General features: G+C 45.9%; 1 protein-coding gene across 1 annotated transcript in view; it reads right to left on the bottom strand.

Annotated features, from left to right (window-relative positions):
- Window positions 1-6000, bottom strand: part of nej (CREB binding protein nejire) — a 96228-nt gene that overhangs the window by 55103 nt on the left and 35125 nt on the right. The gene's annotated exons all lie outside the window — the stretch shown is intronic.

Genomic DNA, 6000 nt, shown 5'->3' with positions numbered 1-6000 from the left:
CACCGCGCTGTGTTCTCGTCGCTTAGTTTGCACTGAAGCGAGAGGCCGCATGAAGGTCAATTCCCTCGCTCCTACTACCGCACTTCCTCGCTCCAGCGTTTTGATACTTTCCGCGGTCATTGAGTGAGACGTGTTTATGTTTGCTTTTGCACGCATGACACCATGCATTTTAATTTAACTAGTAAGCGAATGTTCAAACGTTTATGCAGCTGATAAAACTATTATTCTTACTTTTCGTATAGCTGTCTACTAATTTGCTATCGTAATCGATGCTTCGCCTTTCGGGTGAAACTGCCACTTTGTTTATTTATTGCAACTTTAGTGCATTGAGAGTAAACCTTTGATTTTTCCAAATGAGACAGTTGTATTTCTGTGTGAATTAATGAGGTGCGCAGTTCTGTAAGGGCTTTCCTTTTTTGAGGTCACAGCAAACGGGTGCGCGTTACAATCGAGGGCGCGTTACAATGGAGTAAATACGGTATGTGGCGAGATGCTTGCGGCGATCTCGCCTCAGCGTTTCTTCTGGATTTCTCAAGACAACAGGCTGCTGCGGCAACCTTCTCGCATATTTTAAAAGGCCCCTTTTGGGGCCACTAAAGCGATGTCTTGACGGAGCTCGCATATCGCTTGCCACTCGTGACTCTTCGTTGCAGTTGTTATAGCTGTGCCATTCTTTACCAGCGAAAGCCGCGGCTTGTTACACGGGATCGGAGCGTCCCCTAGGAAGCAGTTAAACGAGTGAACACGATCAGCAACCAGATGAAGGGATGTGGTGTTGAGGAGCACTGGCCTCCCTGCCATTTTAGTTTTCTGACAACAGCTCTGCCATCCTCCTATTTTGATTTTTTTCATGCAACGCGGCTATAACAATTACCGGTTATAACAATGGAATTTTCCGGGCACTTGAATATTGCTATAAGTGGGTTTGAATGTAATAATTTGTGTATTGTTTCCTCTATACCTTCAATAATTCGACATTCGGTTATTCCGGCCATTTTCTTTTTTTTTTTTGGTCCCTCGAAATCTGAATTACCAAGGTTTTACTGTAAAATAAAATTGGTTCTTTAGTTGCAAAGAAGGAAATGAATTCACCTCTGAAATCATTTTATTTTAAGGAGAGACATGGGTTGTGGAGATTATTTCCTGCATACAATGGCCAAATCTGATGAAAATAAACAAGCTTAATTAGTTTTTCGTGCTGATTTCAAATATGCAATAATTATTCTTGTAGGTGCATTAGTTCAGGAGATTTACAGTGCTGCCACTCTATTGTTTCCAGAGACAACAGGAAAAAAGACTGCTCACCAGAAAGTCAATATTATTGCATAGCTAGATACTATAATGTGCAATAACTGTAATGCTGCAAAATGTTTTCAAATGAAATCATAATTAGCCATTCTGCAGGTGATCGAAATTTTTTCCTTGTCCTAAGGCTACCATACCAAAAGAAAATTAATAAAATGGAAATATAGATATGCAGAAATTTGAAATCCTGCTCTCAGCACTTTGTAATATGCAGATTAGGCTTTCTGTGAAAGAAAGAATTATTGCTCTAGCTGTTCTAGATCATGCGATATCACTCCGACAGTCTGGTGAAGTGACCCAAAACATGTTTTGAGAAAAGTGAGAAAACATGCAAAACCTATTTTATTTACAAATTTACAGCTGGAACATTTCAGTAGGCACCAGGCATGTATTCCTGCTGACTCCCAACCCCTGTGTGCCGCTTTTTCAGGGACTGGCACAAGTTTTCTGATGCTTTGCACTTCTTGGCTGATGCTGCCATTCAACCCCTATCTTTCTCAGCCATGCGGCTGCGACACTGCTGGCTCGGATTTAGACATAGTTCTTTCATTATGTCCTTTGAGGCCCTTGCATTGCCTGCATTGAACTTTAATACTGCCTCTGCCACAGCAGCCTCCACCGTGAACAAAGAAGTGTGCCGGTCTTTTGGTGCCAGTGCCCAGATCATTGAATGCAGGCTTTCATTGTTATTTTGCGTTTTACCATGCTGGAAACGTTACAGCAGCTTCTTGTCTGAAAGATGTTCATATATGGGATGTTTTGGAACCAGCTCACCCTTGGCCACGGCAGCATTTTGCTTGCATGAGGCATTTGGGCCTGATGGACAAAGAGAGTGATTAGCCACATCATCATTTGATGTAATGTGATGATATGTGGCCATCACTGCATTTTGAGTGGCATCTTTATCTCCTTTGTGGGTCTTCAGGGCCCATCCATAGTAAGAGGTTAACTTGGAGATCAAGTCTGCTGTCAAACGGCTCTTTCCATCAAGACTCTCATGTCTGTGTTTTGCCACCAAGTTGCGCAAAGCCGTCCCCGTGCACTTTTGCACGTGATTCACGCAGTCCTCTTCTTCAATTGAGATATACCCAAACACTTCACCATTTTTTAAAGTGAGATAACTGCGGCTGTCCCTGTCACAAAGTACATTTGTATACTGCAGATTGTGCCGCTCCAGTGATCGCCTGAAAAGGATAAGGGCAGCTTCAACCTCCATCTCCCCAGTTTTCTATTAGTGTTTTTCTGACACTTGTGGCCATTCTTCCAGGCTCCATAGGAAGAAGGGTCACTCTCCTTAGGCCCCGACTCACACCCAGCACAGAAATCGCTCAATACAACAAAGTCGAGCACAAGTCCGCTGAACAACTCGACCACGGTGCCGACATCGATATGGGACGTACAGTGCAGTCCACTTATAACGATGCCACATATAACAATATATTGGTTATAAGGATGGGTCGACATGAGAGTGTCATTTTATGCATTAGGTCTATGGGGGAAAAACCATTTATAACAATAGGTCATTCACCGCATATCGGATATAACGATCAAAATTTTGCTGTCTCGACGGCGTTTTCCGTGCCAAATAATCGTAAAATTTGCGTTGCTTAGTTCCCTGAAACAAATGATGTCGAGACGAGGCAATGTTTACCTCCGTAAGTTCGTATCTGCCGCCATTACCACACAGCGCGTCCCACCCGCGCACCGGAGAATAGCTGAATAGGCGCAGCGCGCACATGCGCGTCGGCCACAGTTGCTCCGAAAGAGAGAGAAAGAAAAAAAAAAAAAAGCGACAAGCAAAGCGGCGCGGTGGCGCCCGTCCCACGTCTCTCTCTCTCACGATAGCAGGCTGACGCCACCGAAGCAGCGGGCAACGAACGGTTCAACCCAGTACGAAGATGGCGCCGACAAAGCACAAAGCTGTGTCACTTGACACGAAGATGGATATTTTGCAGGACTCTCGATGCGGCTTCAAGGTGAGCGCCCTTGTGAAGAAGTATGAGCTCGCCCAATCGACGATATCAACCATCTTGAAAACCGGGAGCACCGCGATTGTGAAGTCAGGAGCTATCAGTGGCCATGCCGATCAGCGGAAAAGGGTTAGAGACCCTTTGTACGCCGATGTTGAAGAGGCGCTTTACCAGTGGTTCATCACCAATTGCTGCAAAAAGGCGGGCTTTGTGCGTAAAGACGAACTTCCCAAACCCCCTGAGACCAACACGGTGGAAGCCGCTGACATAACCGAGCTCTGGGAGCTCGTTCCTACTGTGACACAGGTGGTGCGTCGAAGGAGGAGTTTTTGACTGCAGACAGTGCTGCCTCGTTCTGCGATGAGGTCACCGACGAGACGATCGCCGAAGATGTGATGTCTCGACAGACGGCAAAGTTGTGCGACAGTGACGACAGTAGCAGCGACAGTGACGAGATTGACAGTGGCTCCTTGACCCTGACCTCGATGTCCGCGCAAAGTGCACTGTCGTCGATCGACTCCTTAATTGATTTTATACATGCTAAAGGATTGCCGCCAGTGTTCGCGCAGCAGCTGGAATCTATGTACACCGCGGTTGTGAAGCTGAAGCTGCCGCAATAGCAAGTGCAGATTTCGGACTATTTTGGCGCGCCTAACCCTTGACACGGTCATTGGCGCTAGAAATAAAGTTTGTGTTTCACGGCCTACTTTCTACATCATCTATTCTTTAGAGCAAGTAGCGAATTCGAGTTCGGAGCTGCAAAGGTATGTTCAGCGTTTTTTATTTCTTTTTAAATTTTTTTTTTAATAACTGCAGTCCAGATATAGCGATCATCGGTTATAAGGATCATATATTTCGTCTTTCTCGATATCGTTTTAAGTGGACTGCACTGTATGACCACGGGTCATCCATGACCCGTCATACGACACGACAATGTTCCCAATATGACCCACGTTCAGTTTCGCGTAAAGTTCGCAAACCGACTGCACGCAGTCACTCGTTAGATTACGCGCCGCATGATCGACCACTGGCGTCAACTTCGTCTTCACGTAGCTCTGCCACGTTTTCGTGCGAAGAGCCCGACGGCTGAAGCCCATCAACGAGAAAACATCATCGAACGTGGTCTGTCGGTTCCCCGTTGCCTGCATGCACGCTTAGGAAAAACGTTCACAGCAAAGGGTTTCATTCGTTCAGCACAATGAATGTGCAGCGAGCTCCACACTGACGTAATCTCTCCACAGTTTGCTCACATAAAACACGGCTTCACAGCGAGTCCATATTCCCACTCGCCTTGGACTATTTCTAAGGCACCATTGCAAATATTGCAGTTCACTAACGTTAATAAAGTGTTCACGGCACTCAAATCCACAATCGTAAATGTAGTCCCATCAGGCAGGCGAAGTGCATCGTCAGTACTGTCACCCACGAACTCACGTTTCAACACCATCTCTGGAGCGGAAGACAACTACGATAGCTTTGCTTTGGCTCTCACTTCTTCCTCCTCCAGCTCGGAGGATTGCCGGTAGATTGTATCTTGCCATATGCGAGCGTTGGTCAAAGGGTCCGCGGCAGACGGACTTGTCACAGTATCCGCAGCAGCCGATGCGGTCGTTAGGCCTGCCGTTGCTACATCAACTATTTTTGTATTGGACGCTGAGGTTGTTGCATCCTGGGCGTGTTGCAGTGTCGAGCAGCGTTTTTTTCTTTTTTTAAAGTTTTCGACGAGCGTCCGTCACATTTTTCGCACCACACTTGCCGCATCAGAAATCTGCGCTCCGTTTCAGACATCGCGTCACGCTTCCTCGCTGACACTGGGGCAAGATGGCGCACCTCAATGTGCAGCTCCAAGCGCGGAGCAGATGGTGGCCATGCAGTTCCGCCAATCGGGAGGCAAGCTCAAGTCACGTGCACCAAGTGACGAATAGGAGGGCGTTTTAGTACCTTTTTTTGCAGCACATTTTCTAAGTGGCCAATGGCTGAATGGAGCCTGCTCAGGCGGGAATTTAAAGGAAAAGGTCGGCTCTTTCAAAAGAGACCAAGATGTCCACACTGGCACACATGAAAGAGCAGGCGCGCATATTGGAAAATGTGCCGTTTCAGCATAAGTTTCGCCTGAAATTCAGCCAGTACACGTCGTATAAGGCGTCACTGACGCTAAAATACTGATGTTATCGGTATGAAATTAACACTATAGGTGCAATAGCTGTACATTCCAATAATGCAATAAAAAAATCAATTTTTTCGCGATTTTTGGTCGCCCCAACCATGTCCACCCTTATAACTGCCGTTATTCAGCTATATTCATGGAAAAACGCAAGTTCAACATATTTTACAATGCCAGCAGCACTGAAAATTCATTTATGTGCTTTTACGCACTGTTGTGCTTCAGTCTATTTGAAATTTCGCAATGCCCGAGACCGCGAGAACATTCGCCTACCATCACGATATGGGCAGTGCTGCAATGCAAGGCGTGGACTTCATGACACCGGTAATATAAGCTGTGTTACGCAAATTCAACGTCACACAGAAGCCGGCAGTACTACAGTCAACGACCGATAATTTGGACCCCAGGGGGAACGTAAATAAGTCCAAACTATTGAATGTTCCAAAAATAAAACTAATGCATCCAAAAAAGATAATTTTATTTACATTTTAAGGCCCCTGTACAAGGAATAAGTGGTCGGTCATTGCTGCACACACTTCCACTTACGTGCAACCAAGTACG

This window comes from Dermacentor andersoni, chromosome 4 (genome assembly GCF_023375885.2).
Source record: "Dermacentor andersoni chromosome 4, qqDerAnde1_hic_scaffold, whole genome shotgun sequence".
Taxonomy (NCBI): domain Eukaryota; kingdom Metazoa; phylum Arthropoda; class Arachnida; order Ixodida; family Ixodidae; genus Dermacentor; species Dermacentor andersoni.
The sequence above is the reverse complement of the archived record's forward strand: the minus strand, read 5'-3'. Positions and strand labels throughout refer to the sequence as shown.